Source organism: Elgaria multicarinata, chromosome 4, assembly GCF_023053635.1.
Source record: "Elgaria multicarinata webbii isolate HBS135686 ecotype San Diego chromosome 4, rElgMul1.1.pri, whole genome shotgun sequence".
Classification (NCBI taxonomy): Eukaryota; Metazoa; Chordata; class Lepidosauria; order Squamata; family Anguidae; genus Elgaria; species Elgaria multicarinata.
The window spans coordinates 109,099,831-109,117,854 of record NC_086174.1 but is presented as its reverse complement, the minus strand read 5'-3'; the positions used below and the strand labels follow the sequence as shown (position 1 = coordinate 109,117,854).

The 18,024-nt window shown below is 41.0% G+C and overlaps 1 protein-coding gene across 2 annotated transcripts in view; it reads right to left on the bottom strand.

Moving 5' to 3' along the window:
• FILIP1 (filamin A interacting protein 1) overlaps window positions 1–13,841 on the bottom strand; it is a 100,455-nt gene extending 86,614 nt beyond the window's left edge. For both annotated transcript variants that reach the window (XM_063124944.1, XM_063124943.1), the window contains exon 1: window positions 13,360–13,841. The gene's annotated coding sequence lies outside the window, so the exon portion shown is untranslated. The remainder of the gene's footprint in view (window positions 1–13,359) is intronic.
• Between the last annotated feature and the right edge of the window lie 4,183 nt (window positions 13,842–18,024).

Below are 18,024 nucleotides of genomic sequence, written 5' to 3'. Positions count from 1 at the left end.
GATCAACCGTGTCAGGATCTTTGAAACAAAAGGCAACAAAGAGACAGGTCGGTAGTTAGACAGAGATAGCCTATCAAGAGTAGCTTTCTTGAGAATGGGAGAGACTGTAGCATGTTTAAAAGCAGAAGGAAATGAACCAGAGGACAGAGAAAAATTAATAATATGAAGCAAGGAAGGGAGGATAGCGGGAATAAGATTTATAAAGACGCGAGAAGGGATCGGATCACGAGAACAAGTGGAAGGCTTCGAAGAGCGCAGTATTGTAGACAGTTCATCAGCTGAGACCGAAGGAAACGCAGAGAAATTTGCAGGAGGGACTGACAGATGAGGAACAGGAACTGGAAGAGGAGCAGAGCTGGCCAGATCAGAGCGAATAGATTGACGTTGCTACTGCCCTGGTCAAATGAGCCCGAACTGGTGCTGTCAAGGAAAGATCTGCTAGTTGGTATGCAAAAGTGACAGTGTCAACTATCCAAGTTGCCAGATGTTGTGATGAAATAGGCATCCCTTTCCGTTGCCCAGAATAACAAATGCGGCTTGTTTTACCGTCTTAGCCTTTTTTGTAGGTTTTTGGGCTAAGGAAAGAGTTACAGGCAACCTGGGGTTACAGGCAATTCTGGCTGCTCAGTAGTGTCCAATAATGGGGACTTAGGAGAAGTCTCTGCTGCGGCCATATCTGAGGCAGGTTTCTGCGAACTGGGCATATCAACCGCCTGTGAGGCCTTGCTCCAGAGAAGTGCCTTAAGCCTGTCTGATCTATGCTTTCTCGTTTGCTTTGAAAATACCTGGCAAAAATGACAAGCTTCCACAATGTGACTTTCGCCCAAACAAAGTAGGCAGAGTGAATGCCCGCCCGAGGGTGGGAGCTTACTGCCACACCTTGTGCATTTTCTAAACAGGGCCCTGAGGGCCATGCACCCTCTCAGGAGGTGATTGGCGATTGTGAAAAAATAAAAAGAAAGAATATTAACAAGTAAAGTTAGAAGGTAACGATAGAAAGACAGTAAAGAAGGGTGAAATAAAAAATGCCTCTAGACAATTTTTACAATAATTCTTCACAGAGAATTTCCCAAATGAGGTTGCCACAAATGAGTTGGAAGAGAACTGTGGAGATTGGGGTGGGAACCCCTTTGGTCATGTGCAGTACTGCATGGGGTTCCCACCCAAAACACCTCAGCTATGGTTTTCCTGAACGAGGCTCCACGCGGGCTCAGAGCCCATATGTGTGATGCACAGAGACCACAAATAACCATCACTTATGCAACAGAGATTTAGCGCTTTGCAGAGGAAGCCCCCAAATGGACAGAAACACTCCTTTCTGGATCAGAACAGGTTGATGGCTCTGCTGGCCTGCCTTGTTCCAGAAACAAGCATTTCTGCTGGTTTTGAGTTGCCCCCATAAGTGCTAAATCACAGTTGCACAAATGGTGGTGGCCAGTTGCACAACAGAATTGGCAGGACAGAACAGAATTGGTGCTTCCTCAAATTTAATGCTGTCTTCACAATCCAATGTTAGGCATGTTTAATTGCAAGTAGTTCCCAATGGGAAATTGCACTTTTAAAACATCCCCAGTGTGCTGGATTACACAAAGTAAGTAGCAACTGTACATTTATCCCAATATACCAGATTGTAAGTGCACTAGCTTGGATCCAGAGATGTCTTGCGTAAGTGGAAAACCACTTCTGCTTGTGTACAGCAGCCCAGGTGAACCCCCCTCCCAGTTTTCCCAACCTGCCAAAGTCCCCCTCACCCCATGCCATTCCACAGTGTCTGTCAACACACACAGGAGCATCTTTGGGCAAGGGTGTGTGTGTGTGTGTGTGTGTGTGTGTGTGTGTGTGTGTGTGTGTCTGTGTCTGTGTCTGTGTCTGTGTCTGTGTGTAAGCCAAGAGCTGTAGTGTGTGTGTGTTCGGGTTGAGGAGAGGCAACAAATACCCTATTGTGCAAGTAGAGTTCTGCTCTATCATCTCTGGGCCCAACCCACTGTGGCTGCATCCTGAATGCAGAACCTAGATTTTGCAGGAACTGTAGTATAGAGGAAGGAAAGAAGATATGCTTGGGGATTGTGAGCATGCAGATAGATTGGAGAAGAGCTCAGTGGAGTGGGTGAGACACTTCTGACATCTCATTGGTTAGTTGTTAAAAAAACACCTTTTAAGAGATACTTCCTGCATGCATTTTCAAGATTTTCTCCAAGATTTTGATTATTAAGATATTAAGGGTGCAATATTATGCATGTTTAGACAGAAAAAGTCCTACAATTCCCAGCAATCCCCAGCCAGCATGCACATAATTTGTGCCCTAAAGCAGATTTCCTCAACAGCTTGAAAGCCACAAGTTCTAGATAAGGGTGGCCATTTGTGTATCACCCAAACAGATGAAACACATCACCCAAACAGAGACCAAAAGAGAACATAAATTTGCATAAATTTTGCATGTGCCAATTTATATTTATAGATGGGGAAGATGGTTTCCAGGTGAGCTGTGTTCCTGATCAGTCTGCTGTCCGGGCAACTTCCAGCCCCCTGTTACTTGTCCTCATTGACCTTTAAACTGGGCTAGGACCAGACAGCCCTTCAAATAGAGGACTGCTCTCATATGTAAGGCTACCCTATGGAGAACCTCCAGCTTGAATCGTTCAATCTGTACCTAAACATTTTGTTGCTAGGCTCAGTGCTCATGGTTAATCATGCAACCGTGCAATTGCTACCCTTCCAAAATGACTTGCATAAACAATCTAAATCAACTGTTACAAAGGAGGTAATAGGAACACCATGTGAACTATATTGCCAGGTATGCAAAAGGGCTTAAGAGAGAATCCTGCCTGCAGGACTCAAAGACTTTAAACAGAGGCAGGAATGATGTGGATAGGTGGGTGGGTAGTATATGCCTGTTGTCACAGTAACTGCAAACCTCCTAATAAACGGGCATTGCTTCATTTCCTTAAACACTCAGGTTGCAGTACTGAAATAGCATCATCATAAACTCAACACCAGGCCCTTTCCGTGTGTCAGCCAGTATCTCGCTCAGTTACCGGAACTCAGCTATTACAAGGTTACTTTAGTCTAAGTGCATTCAAAAGCAGATGGGGGGGGGGGGGGGAGGAAATGGGAATTAAAAAACAAAAAACAAAGAAAGGCTACTTAGCTCCATTGCTTCTCTTGTGATTCATTTATGTGTGGGAAAGACCTTATTTTCACAAAGATCTCATCAATAAACAAGGCCAGTTGGCAATGGTTTATAAGGGTGACGTCAGTAGTCTATTGCTTTCAATCACATACTTGTTTGTTTTACATGTTCCCTTATTTGATTCTTTTTTAAAAAGAAACCTATTATGTCTGATAAACTGTAATGGTAACCATTACAGAAGCAAGGCCACAATGCCACCCACATACAATAGTTACAAAAATGCTGCAGTAGATAACTACTTCACTGAGAGCTACTAGCATCGCTACTTTTGCAAGACTTTTAAGGTCTGATTTCTTTGCTCATAAAGCAAAGATGATTTGCTCCTCATCTACCACAGCAAAATCCTGAAACGTCTAATCCGCTTTGAAGAGCTTTGAAGAATTGATTTATCTTTCTGTAAAAACTGACTGTCCTTTTAGAATATAATCTTATCTGTCACTCTAGGACAAATTTTTAGAATGCCATACATTGTGTCTACATTGAGGGAATTTAACCCAAAAAGGAAAGCAACCAAAGAACCCTTCAGAGTTGTTTCTCTCAGCCTCATTGGCATTCATATTCAGGACTGTTTACTGGCTGTCTTCACAAGCAACGCTGAAACTGTGTTTGTTTTGCATTTCCTGTATCTGCACTCATTTGAAATTAATACTTCCATTAGGTTGCATAAGTATTTAATTAAAATGTTTCTCTTCCACTTTCACATTAAAAGCAATCACAAATGATGAATTCCAGACTAAAAAGCATTCCCCCCACCCTCTCTTCTCTCACACACACACCCCGCTGGCTACAACACGGTGAGTTTAGTGTTCTTCTGTCAGACCTTTGCTGGGTCACATGACACAATTGAATCAATTTTCAGTCTGTTTTGAAGTACGCATGAAAAATTATTCACATCCAGTCCAACTGGCTCTGTAGTGGAGAAATCAGATTACTGCTTTGTCACATGACTAGCTGCAATTTGCACTGAATTTACGGTATGGAAAGGGCTGGGTTTTGATCTTGCGAACTGGAAATGCACCAAAGCAGTCTTTCATTTGGGATACCAGTGATATACAGTTTATTTCAGTATGCATTTTCTAATGATATAAATGCTTCTTCAAATCACTTCTGTAGTACTTTTATACATCCCTAGCCTCATTGCAATTCCTATTCTAATTCATTCTCCCATTTTACAGATTGTGAAATCTGATTTGCCACCAGATAAGTTCTTATGAGAAGGGACGAGCAGAGCAATCCTATACTGCTATTGCACCAGAGGGAGAGAGATATGCTGCTGTTGAGCTTGCTGAATGGCCAGGTATCCTGTACCTGCTCAGCCCAAGAGGGGAGGGGAAAAATACACCACTAGAAAGTACAAAAATGGCATACAAACAGCAGATATATATCAAGTGTCCCTAGAAACACCACCAAAGACCACTAATCAGAGACTATGCTGGCCATGATGCCAACATGACATCCATACACACAGGAAAATTGAGAGGCCCTCACCCAGGAGGAATGCTGCATGGACCTATAGAATGGCTCATTCCTGCATGGGCCAACCAGCCACTTTGGGCCAAATGCCTCCAACGATGTTTTGGAAGAACAGTTCAATAACAGCTGAAAACAATCTAGGAACTTGAAGATAAAAAAAATACCATTTCCAGCTATTATGGTTTGACAAACCAGCTCCCTAACTCCTCCCTCCAAAAAAGTGTTGTTGTTGTTTTTTAAAAAAATAGATTCTAGAATTTGATTTTTAACATTGATGGAAATAGGTATTTACTTTGTTCAGGATTTGTTTTCCTGTTTCAGTATTTATCTTCCAACTTCCAAAATATAGATTCTCCAAGTTCAGTACTGTCCTCTGGAGGATACTGACCCTCCAACAAATCTATAAATGCAGAAACACATGCAATTTCAATATACAGAAATCCCCAACATTCACATCCCCTTACATTCTGGCTCATTTATGTCAACTACACTGTAAGACTCGCCATTTAAGGGAAAATGTTCACGCTCCAAATTATTTCTCTGTATTTAGTCTGTTTCCACACACACCTCCCTCAGCAATGTGTAGAGCTATGCCAAAAAGAATGCATGCACTCACAGACACAGAGACACACAGAGTTAAATTTTAGCTATCAGCCCTACGTCTGTAGAAAGAAAGGGACTTCTATTGAGACAACATGCTTTCCATTTTTTCAGTTAATTTAATACATTCCAGATAGCCATTTCCTCTCAAATTGTAGAAGCAAGTAAACTAAATTCTCTGACCTATATATAAACATCATGCCATGATTTCATGTTCATTTGAAAATAAACTTGCTTGGCCCAGAAAATGTTTCCACAATGGGCACACTTAATATATCACATAAATATGAAGTGGACTCTAGTCCATGAACTTAGGTCAGCCTTCCTCAGCCTGGCACCCTCCAGATGTTTTGAGCAATAAATCCCAGCATTCCTGACCATTGGCCAGGCTAGCCGGGGCTTGTGGAAGTTGAAATCCAAAATATCTGGAGGGCACCAAGATGGGGGAAAGCTGGTTTATGCCATAATACTATTATTGGGTTTTAAGATGCCATAAGAAATGGTTGAGAAACGTCAGCTGGTCCAAAATGGGGCAGCAAGATTGTTAACAGGGACTGGCTATGGTCATGTTACACCAATGCTTTATGACTGCATTGGCTTCCAGTCGGTTTCCAGGCCCATTCAGTGCTGGTATTAACTTACAAAGTCCTTAAAGGCTTGTAGCCGAATTACCTAAAGGATTGTCTCCTTCCACATATACCTGGCTGGACCCTAAGTTCATCTTCAGAGGCCCTTCTCTGGGTACCACCACTGAATGAGAGGACCTTTTCAGGGTTGCATCCCAATTGTGGAATGACCTCCCTGAGAGAGGTTTGCCTAGTGCCATCACTGTGGCCATTCTGGAACCTAACAAAGACCATTTTATTTCCACCAGGTTTTTTAGTCCTTCAGTTTTAAAAATTGTGTGTTTTTAATCTTTACACTGTGTCTGGCTTGTACTCTGGTTTTTACTTTGGTTTTATACTGTTTTAAATTTAAAGTGTTTATACTGATAAAATATGTTATTATATTTTTAAAATTTAAGTTTTATTTGGTGTACTGCCCAGAGAGTTTTGGTTACTGGGCAGTACAAAGAGTAATAAATAAAAACGCAAAGGCAAACCAAGCAGAGCTGGTGCAGAATGCTCTGTCCACACAAGCTAAGATGTAAGGTTGAGGTAGAGTTCTCCTGTACCATGTCGGTCCTAATTCTTCATGAAAATTGTCCCCTAACTTCCAATTTGTCCCTAAAGTGTTGAGTGACAAATGAAAGAAAACAGCCCTGCAGACACCGCCCCCTAACTCTACCCAAATTTTGCTTCTGATATGTATAAGGCTTCACGTATCAGAGACTGTCATAGATATCTAACAAGGTGTTCATTCGTTCTCTCTCTGTGTGTGCGCGTGCGCGCACACACATTCCTCTGCCAGTTTTATGTCATGAAGCAGGTTCTGAACCTTCTCAAAAATAAGTAAACAAAGGAAAATATTTCCTCTCCTCCTTTTGAAGGAGAAGCAGATACACGGAAGAAACATTAATCATGGATTTCAAAGAAATGCTTTTTGTTAACATGTTTAGATGGGACTGTGGAAAGGACAACTATTTGAGCCGTTAAAATATTTATTTAATTGCATGTAAATCCCACTTTACCTTTAAGGCCCTGGATGACTTACATAAATATTTATGAGGGCTTTTACCTTAAAAGAAGAGGTGGGGAGAGGGAAACAGGGAGAGAGAGAGAGAAATACAATATTCCATGCATATCCCGAATGAGCTGGTGAGTCAAAGAGCAGCTAGAAATTTTCCTGGGTGTTCTTGCTGAAAGGGAGGAACAGCTCTTGGTTTTATTTGGTTATTTTTTTTTTAAATAACAACAACAACAACAACAACCTTTTCCCCAGTACTTAGACTCAAGGTGGTTTAAGTAAAGATTAAAACATGTACAATTAAAACCTATAAATATAAATTGACACTGTGGAGGACTAGCGGAGACATCAATAATTTTCTTTGTTACTATTGTTGATGGTTTCTTCTCTGTGAGTTTTTAAATGATTTTTTTCCTGCTCCTCATAAACTGGCAAAACCAAAGAGGTTCCTTACAGTTCAGGAGCTTGTAGCTCCATTTACCAAAAAAAGTAGAAATTTTAAAAAGTAAATTCAATTTGTAATAATTGTTTGAATACACTGTACTTTTAATATACCAAATGTAATTTTATGCCAAACCAACTTGTACATAATTACATTTTATGTTCCTAAGTAACAAAGTGACTTTCAATCTGTAAAAAAATGCTAATATTGCATTTTCCCAAAAGATTCCATTCCCCCCCCCCAAAAAAAAAAACCTTGGAAAAAACTATTTTTTCCCATGGCTTCAAAATTTCTGGAAATTTTACATCTCTAAACCAGTGTACACAAAAATTACAGTTTATTGTAACAAGTTGAGAAATTACAATGTGGGAGAAATAGAGCACCCTTCTCTAACATACAGAAGAAGAAAGCTAAAAAATTAGAAGACTTCATCATAAGGCCTGTTCAGACAACACATTAAGCCCTAATTAGGCTGCTAACCCTTTTTGCAGTGAGTGGTTAGTGAGCGAGTTTAAACTGTGGTTATGTAGCCACCATGGTTAGGAATGGTTCACATGACTAACTAAGCCATCACGTTTAGATCAAAATGCTTAAATATCATGGTTTAGCATGATGTCTGAACAGGGTCATTCTGTTGAATATCTTAAGACACAATCTTATGCATGTTGACAAAGAGAAAAGTTCTACAATTCCCAGCATGGCTGGCTGGAAACGCTGGGAATTGTAGGACTTCTTTTCCTTATCTAAACACGCATACGATTGCACCCTTAATGGCTGATTACATTTATAGGAAAACTCAGTGAAGAATATTGTGAACACTTTAGACAAATGGATGAGAAGAAAGGGAAACTACAAATACAAATAAAAATACCACTTTTGTTCTTACAATGACATAGATAAGATTTCAAATGTATAGGTAGGATGACCATGATTTTACAAGTGACAGGTCCCAATCCAGGGAAATGTATAGTGCAATCTCATCCATGTTTCCTCAAAAGAAGGCCCCATTGGATTCAATAGGGTTTACTCCCAGGTAAGTGGCTATAGGGTTGCAACTTGAAAGCCACTTGAAATCGATGCAATAAATTAGTCATGATGAAATTCAGGCCTACAGATTAATTGATACTATTAAGAAATCAGATTACTGAATAGTTGAAATCACTGATATTTTTACCTAGCAGAAGAAAATGATGGTGCTATATAAATAAATAAATAAATAAATAATAATAATAATAATAATAATAATAATAATAATAATAATAATAATAATAGAGGCACTCACTTAACATAGGAAAATGTGGCAGGAGCAAGGACAGGCCTACGAAAGAGACGGGCTATTTCTCCCATGGAAAGGGGAAGAGCTGGAAAAGGCAGCTGGAACTAGACACAGGACAAAACTGTGTTAAGCTTTGAAAGTGGCAACAAGGTCACAGAGTTGAGGGGGGTGAGTAAGAAGCAGAGTGCGGGTGAAGTGAGTGGAAAATGGGGAACCGCACAAAAGAGCGGGCAGCTGTCAGGATCACAGGTGAAAACATGGCTGCGTTTCTTCTTTGGAAAGGAGGGTAAGGAGAGTTTCAAAAGATGTCAGTCATGGGCAATTCAGCTCCTTAAGTGTTTGAAGGCAGCCCTGAGGGAGAGGATTCCACACAGTTACTCACCAGTTTATTGGCAGCATCCAACTCCCCAACACAGCCTAAAATGGTGATGCAGGCGTTTGTAAGCAGGTGTGAACAGTTGCCGAGGGAGGGGGGGGCACAGATACAAGTTTCTCCCTGAACTTTTGGGATGTGGCTTCGTTAGGCCAGGAGGACTGCTGCACAGGCAGCTGCGGGATCTCCTCATGAACAGCCCTCCCTTATGCTCAGGGATGAGGCTGGAGGAAACCAAAGGAGCACCTGCTTCTTTCATTTTTGCATGATTCCCCTCGGGATGTATTTATTTGTTACAATTATATCCCACCTTTTCCTCCAAGGAGCCTCCTCTCCATTTTATCCTCACAACTACAACCCTGTGAGGTAGGTTGGGCTGAGAGTCGGTGCCTGGCCTAAAGTCACCCAGTGAGCTTCCATGGCCAAGTGGGGACTAGAACCTGGATCTCCTGACTCCCAGTCCAACACTCTAACCACTACACCACACTGGGTTGTGAACCATGCTATGGTTGCTCTCCTTTGATTTGCTTGGGGTAAAAGACTGAAGCAAGTTAAGGTACTAATCACTGAATGCTGGGCTAGAGAGTCAGGAGGAGGCTGAGGTGAGAACGAGGTGGCAGAGTGAGTGGTAGCTGCCTTAAAAAATTTTTTGGAATGTGGGGTAAAAATCTTTCAAATCCTAAAATAGTAAAATAACCCCCCCCCCAAAAAAAAGAGTCTTGAGGGGTATAATGAACTGCAATGCTCACCTATGTCTGTTTTAAAAAGCCCTCCCCGCAAGTAGAAAACCAGTACTCAGGGACCGGGTTAGGCTAGAATAGCTTTCCCCAGCCTAGTGCCCTCCAAATGTTTTGGGCTACAACTCCCAGAATTGCTGGCCATTGGCCATGCTGGCTGGGGCTGATGGGAATTGAAGCCCAAATCATCTGGAGAGCACCAGGTTGGGAAAGTCTGGGCTAGAACCTTTCTTGCTGACCTGTAGGAGCACTTGTATTTTATTAACCCCATAGGAAACCTTGATCGTAGATCTGCCCTGCCACATCTAATTGTGTCCTGGGTGTGTGGACAAAAGGAATGGAGACACAAGGCTGACAAAGGCTGAACATGAGCAATTGCAGTTGCACATCTCTTTGGTCTGTGGCACCCATGCGAATCCTGCGCTCCCATATGGACTAGCAGTGATCAGCATGGGGAAAGGCAGTATGGTATCTTTATGTTTGCGAGCATGACACCCACAAAAGTAAGTGCACCTGACACAAAAACCTTTCTTCTAGGAGCACCCTGAGAGAAATGCCATAGAAAAGATAACTATGACAACAGTGACTAATAATAACAATAACAGAGCTTCATCTTCCCAGTGGAGTGGTGGAATTGTGGTTGACTCTGTTCCCTGCAAAATAGAGCATAGGCAGCTGTCTATTGCCAGGAAAGCTTACAGGATCATGCTGTTTGTTGGTTACCCTCCTATTCTGGGAAGAATTCCTATTCTAGGGACTTCCATAAAGTCATCGGAATATGGAGGAAAGGAGGGATGAAAGAAATGGAACACAGATGTGTTTAGGTCAGTATCTTTTCCGGGGTTGAAAATCTACATGGCGAATCCAGTTAATGCAGAATGACATTTTTAAGCCCAGAAGACAAGATAATGTCTTTTTATACTTTTATAGCACAGCCCAAGGCTTCCATTAACTTGTTTTAACTTATAAAAACCAGACACAGCTATTATCAATCCCTCTGAACCCAGCTGTTGAAAAGCGTATGTTACATATTTTACAGATTTGATAGGAAAACCCCTAGAGCCACTTTGTAGACACCTGTTCAGAAGGGTGATTTTAGCGTGCTTTGGCAATTTAGGGTGGAAAAACAGACGAAAACACAGAGAGATGACTACGCAATTACAGTTGTTGTTTATTATACATATCAATTGATCAATTCCAGTTGGAGAGATGCCTGAGTTTCCTATTTAGGAAAACTGGTGCCTAGAAAAATGTTAAGATGAAGCCATCAAACGTTAAGCTATGAGTTGTGGCAAGAGGAAACAAAATAACCCCTACTACAAATTGGGAAGGTTAACACCACAAATCTTTTTTTTTCCTGGTGCTTCCACTAAATTCTTGGTGGTTTTTATAAAAATGATTACAGGAAAATGATGGAGCTGTATAATGTTAGCCTCTAAACAGTTCAAGAACAATTCAACCCTTTCTCTGTTTTCTTTGAAGTTTTTTGTTGCATGAGGGGTAAGACCTCATAGTTTTTTTCATGAAGTATTGTGGGTCTTCTGTCACGATCATTCACTGTTGATTTCATGGTTAATACGTATATCTCAAATAGTTGACTATTTTGCTAGATGCATGGGAATGTCCCTGGCATAGGAGAATGAAGGTGGTTATTGCTGTTGTTTTGTGGAAAAAGTAGATGGAAATTAAGTATATCATTATCCCCATGTACGTGTAGGGGAGCCAGTATACCCTACAAGAAAGAGATGGTGGGCTATGTGTGTTCCCAAACAGTTTAAGGAATAATAGAACTCAGGGTTCTATTGAAAATATGCTATAGCTGATATTGTATGTAAATATGCAGTTTATGTATTTCTGAAAAATAATGTACTTTTCTATGCCTCTTTGGAACTCTGTCTCATTCTTAGTGTTTCATCTCTTCCATTGTTTTGATACTGGTTATATATCAAGTCAGAGTGGTTAGATAATAATAATAATAATAATAATAATAATAATAATAATAATAATGTAGCAGCTTAGTGTCATGATCCTAAGCACACTTACTGGGAGGTACACACCATTAACTGTATGATCCTACGCATGTCTTCTCAGAAGTAAGTTCCACTGTGTTCAATAGGACTTACACCCAGATAATCTAGCTAAATGTGGTGGGATTTATTTCTGAGTAGACATGAGTTTATTCAGCTGTAATTCAGATTAGTTGTATTTATGTTCAAAAGAGCAGATAGTCATTTATTTATATATTTAACTAAAGCAACACATTCTCATCTTCCTAGGACCGTCACTAAACAAACTTTCTGAGTTGGGAAAAAGACAGAATGACCCAGCTATTGCATTCCTATAATATCAGAAAAATCTTTTTTAACAGGAAGTATTTGAAGTAAATGTCAAACTATAATTTTTATCATCTTTCATGCTTCTTTAAGATGCACACTTCCCAACCATTTATGAGTTACTGTTGCTTTTATTTGTAGATTCATTTTTGTTAACTAGTTTTAGATAGTTAGAATTTACAAAGGGTTATGCGTTCACATTACCTAACATATCAGGTTTTAACTGCAACCATAAACACTGTTGCTTGCTTGCCTGCTTGCTGATTTCTTTATTAGGTTTACTGCCCTTTATCAAAGTTTCCAGGACAGTTTACAAAAGCAAGATAAAATACAAAAATCAAAATTCAATATAAAAGTAAATCAAAATCCAGTATAATAAATATATATTTACAGAGAACTGTCAGATGCTTGGAAATCAATGTGAATTAGTTCCAGTTAAAGCTTTTTTTCTTTTAAATGACTGGAATGGTTCTGTCCGCTATGGAGGCAAAATGCTGAATTATCTGTTCTCTGTAAAGATATATTTATGCTTAAAGAAATAGATTTGGTCATTGCTATGTCCAAAAATATCCTGTTTATGAGTGCCTGGAGAGCAGGCTCATGGAGTTGTTCACATGAAGTAAACATTTAAACTGTGATTTAATATGAAAGATATTTGTGATACCAACAAAAGCACTTGGGGGGGAATTGTCAAAAGGGCAGAACAAAAAGTACCAGGTGTACTTTGAGAGCTGCAAAAAATAGACCTGTGAAACACAAAGCGACAGGCAAGACTCACGTAATTAATTCAAAAAATTACAGCATGCCTATTGCTTACCATAGAGCCTTCACTGCAAGGTTATATCACTGTTGTGATGCTCATCCCAGTCTTTTAAACACACACACACCCTCAAATCCAATAGTGCAGTCCTATGCATGTCTACTTAGGTGTGAGCTCCACTGAGTTGGGTGGGACTTACTCCCAAATAAGGATCATAGCCTTAATGTATTTTACGCAAACATAGTTCCTTCCAGTCCGGATGGCTTCAAGTGCTCTCTGCTGTCATGTCTCCAGTTATGTTTTAGAATGTTGCTGTTAATTAGCCTTGATAGTTCAACAGAGAGTTTGAAGAATGTGACTATTTTCCTGTACTGATAAAAGCAAAAGAAACACCTCTCTCTCTCTCTCTCTCATTTAAAACGTATCTTTTTTCAGCTATCTAAACTAAGCAGAACATTAAATCCAGCAGGCAAAGACAAAACAAACAGACAAAAAAAAATCAAAACCCTACAGGAAAAATATGTATTGCTGAAGTCAATTCAGTCTTACCTGCCAGCTGTAAGAAAGGAGCTAGGTGTGTGCCTTCACAAAGACACTGTGCTCTTGGAAGACTTCAGAAATTGATCTTGCATGACCAAGACTGGGAGTATCCACCAGGCCCAGAAGAACACACAGACAGAAGCTTTTTCTTGTTTGCTTTCTTTCTTTCTAGATGTACCAGTGATAAAGTAATGCAGGAAATAGGGAAGAGAGCAGTAGAAGAGGAACGTAGTTCCTGTACAGAGATATACCAGTCAGAAGAAACAAGAGGCACAACGGTCTCTGATGTCTCACCCAGGCTTTTGTTTGAAATACTTTTTCCTCTTTGTTTTGCCCCCACCCACAACTGTTGCTCTGTGGTGCTTAGCTTTGGCAGTGAGGTTCTGCGATTGTGTTTCCCCTCTCCTGGTCTCCTTGCATGCTGTTAAGAGCAATGACTTTGTGGAGCTGAGCTCGCTCGTGCTATATTTAACCAGTGTTCTCAGCAAGTCAAGCCTGTCAACAGCTGAGAAGTTTGGAGCAGGCGTTGCAGAGTTCCTCAGCTGCTGAGTTATCAGTGGATATAGAACTGCACTCTTTGGCTACCTCAGTACATGCGAGGGAACCTCTCCTGTTTTTTGAAGAAGTTTTTCCTGTGACTGTAAACAACAAGTATTTACTCTGTGTGTGACCATGTTTTTCTGTGTGTGTCTTTATATATAAGAAAGTAGGGCCCTGGGGCTTCACCAAGTTACTGTCATTTTTATATTGAAGGATTAAAAACATATTTACACAAAAATTATCATTTGTAAGTTCAATGGTATTCATTAGGAGGGAAAGCTGATGTGTAATTTTTATTTATTTATTTATTTATTTATTTATTTCGGTCTATTTGGGGAGGGGGAAGGTAAATAGTGTGGAATGTTAATAGGGCTCCCATTAGGAACTTTGGCATTCTAGCATCCTGTTTATATAATCAACTATCATGAGATGGAAATCCATGAATCAACTTCAATCTTCGATTTGTTTTCACATTCAAAGGGTAAAGCACAGGTCAGAGTGAGTTTAAGGAGAAACAACAACCTTGATAGGAGTTTTTCTTGATATGCCTCCTTTTCAGGCAGGATTAGTAATGTATAAACAATAGCAGGGTTATTTTCCCTGTTAAGTTGCGTTTCATTTGCATGGAGAGGGAAAGTCTTCAGTGAATGACCCAAAATAACCAGCACAGGGAATTACTGCTTTGGAATTCCTTATCCATGTGCTTAGAAAGAGGTTGCCCTCAGGATAACCTTGAGGTAATAACTTCTGAATCTTGACTGGGTGGAAAATCCCTAGCTGAAATAATATTTTTTAAAGTGTCATAATTCTGCTCTTCTGCAGTTTTTGAGTGCTTCTTTTTATCTAGAGTCTTGTGGGTCTCACTAAAAGCACTAAAATATTGCACATATGGCCACCAAACCTCTAATTTGCTATTGTCTCCCGAGATAGAAGTCATCCTTGGGACAGGACAGGCCCTACCATTAGACAGAGTGAGGCAACTGCCTCAAGTGACAGGTGCTGGACGCTAGTGGCAGCATCTGAGCCCCTCAACTTGCTCCTTTCTGTTAGAAGATGGAGCTATATATGTCACATGGCCTTTCCTGGACCTCCTAAACTTGCCTGCTGCCTCAGGTGCAGTTGAAAGATGCTATCGTATTGCCAGTATTGAAGTAAGATTCAACTGCTAGTCCACTTGGGTTCTGTACATGTAATGAGAAGGGGAAGTGTCGTCTTCTCTGCCTCATGCAGCAAAATATTTTAGGGTGGCCCAGCCTTGGGGAGATTGGTAAGAAAGGCATATTGTGTGTGCAAAAGCAGGCCAAGCATTAATGGACTATTGGTACAGGAAGGTAGATTTCAAGTTGAACATTAGGAGAAACTTCTTTACAGCAAGAGCAGTTTGACAATGGAACCAATTTCTTAGAGAGATAGTGGGATTCCTGTTGGTAGAGATCTTTCAAAAGAAGCTGGACAGCCCTCTGTTGGGGATGCTCTAGGTCTGGATTTCCTGCACACTCTCTGGCCAAGTTTACAAAGAGGTAGTCAACCTGTGTTGGGTTTTTTACTGTACCACTTCAGACTAAAGGCAGGAGAGGCTCATGAATGAATACTTCTCCGTACAAGGCCCCCAGTTCTCTACACATAGAAAACAAAATGTCAAGCATTATCTATGACTTTCCAGCTTTCTATATGTTGGGAATTCTTTCTTTTTTAATGCAGAAGCATAATACAGTGCTATACAAATAATACATCTGCAATGTTAAGTGGTGCAGCTTAGACCAGGTGTGGGAGACTGTTGTTAGTCTAAGTGTTAGGGAAATTCCCCCAACCTGGTAGGGAAGGGACGACTTCACAACCGGTCCAGAAACAGACTCTTTATTAGATTGTGTACACAGGAGACAGCCCCTTAACTTGTACAAATCAACGGCAGAGACTCTCTAACCATCTTCCAAATCTACATACATTTATAACTTTCCAAGCCCCTTCAAACGTTTCACAAAGAGTCCCTCCTCCCATTTTCTATAAACTGTTTCATCTAGAACAATGCCCCATATTATGACAACTGTGTCTACCGCTTGTAACTCCTTGTACTTTGATAAGACCCTCCCGAGATCAACCAAAAGTGTCTCCAGCCAGCTGCAAGCCGCTTCTTGGTGCCCACTAAGGGAGGGGGTCTTAGTGATAAGACATAGAGATGCCTTTATATCTGGGGAAATATGGAAACTAGTTTCCGGCCTCAAGGCTTTTTTTCCTGATATGTTATGTGGGATTGTAACCTTTCCCCTTAGTCTGATAATGGAAGTGGATGAGCGGGTGCAGGCGTTGGGGCAACCTTGAGCATACTACCGTGTTTCTTCGATTCTAAGACGCCATCGATTGTAAGATGTACACTAATATCAGTTCCACCAACAGGAAAAAAACCTTTAATTCTAAGAAATAATAAACGCACCTGCGATTCTAAGACGCACCCGGTTTTTAGAGATGTTTATATAGGTAAAAAAGTGTGTCTTAGAATTGAAGAAATACAGTAAGAGGACAAGGTGCTTTGCTATTCTTCCTTTGCAGACACAAATGTGGGGGCAAGGACAAAGAGTGTGCATACTTTTGCGCTTTTATTCACATTGAAATAAGGGGCTTCAGGGGGGCTTTTCTGATTTTCCTGTCAATCCTCCATTTGTGGGCATTTATAACTAATTAATATGCCCACACACATTTCTCCCCGCTCCCAGAGTTACTGATTAATAGACATCAGCTCCAGAATTTCTCTACGATTCCACTCCTGGTTTTCCAACTCACACAAAACCATAACTTCGGCTGTGTGGCGGTACATAAATGTAATAAATAAATAAATTTGCCTAACCTTCTGCTGGGTGTCTATTGCTGCTGTGGGTTTGACACAGCTATGGGCACACAGTTTAACTAGGGCGACTAATACATAGAACACAAAAATACACGAAATGATCACAAGAAAACCCAACGCCACAAGCTGGATAGTTTTAGTACCAACAGATCCAAAGATCCCAGTGAACCAAGACCAAATAGACCAATCCTCCTCCTCCCCTCTTTTTGCCACTTTCCAGATGTTTTTTGCGTGTTCAAAGATCTCATCAGAACAGTCAGAGATGTACACGCAACATTCTTTCTTAATCAAAGCACAAACGCCACCAGTCGATGCAAGGATATAATCCAGAGCCAAACGGTTCTGGAGAACCATTTGCCTTATTTCCCTTTGCTCTCCGGCCAAGCCTTCAACGGCGTCTGCGGTTTCATTTGCTATTGTCTCAATTATAGGCTGCAGGCGAAGCACAGCAGATCTGATTCTCCCTACCCCATATATGGGAAATAGCATGCCCCAAACTATCTGTCCCATTGTCAGGGCCCCAGTAGTTTGGCCTTTCAAGGAGCAGGCATTGCGTTTTTTCCCCATGGGCAGATCAGGTGTCACACGGATGGCAGGAATCAAGATGCCTATGTAACACACCCCTCCCCAGCCAGGAGGGAGAAACTTATAGGCCTTTTTCCCACAGGTGAAATAATGACCAGCCAGGGCGGTGAACTCCTTCTTGCAAATGCTTCTTTCCATCTACAGCTGGTAATATCCAGAAAAGGAAGGGAGGAGACCAGGGAGCCATGTTCCCACTGAGGTGGTGGCCCCCAGGGCACATACTTAAGATCACATTCACTATGACTCAACCAAACGCCAGTCCCATTACAACCCCATGCAGCTGGATGTATTCATTGGTACTCTGAGGGCCAAATTCCAATCTGAGAAAGGGCATTCCAAATATGTTCAGAACAGTGGTGCTGGGGGAAGGGGTAGTCAACCTTTCCCCCCCCAAAATGGATTACATCCTTGCACCAACTGGTGGCGTTTGTGCTTTGATTAAGAAAGAATGTTGCGTGTACATCTCTGACCGTTCTGATGAGATCTTTGAACACACAAAAAACATCTGGGAAGTGGCAAAACGAGGGGAGGAGGAAGATTGGTCTATTTGGTTTCCAAATCTAAATCAGACATCCAATGCTCCTTTTAGTCTCATGAAAGGAAAATATAGGTTTTCTAAGCACAGATATGAGAAGCAATGCAGCAAGAAAAAGGGGCAAAGGACAGACCTAAGCATTCCTTCTCCCCAAGCACTACAGCGCCAAATA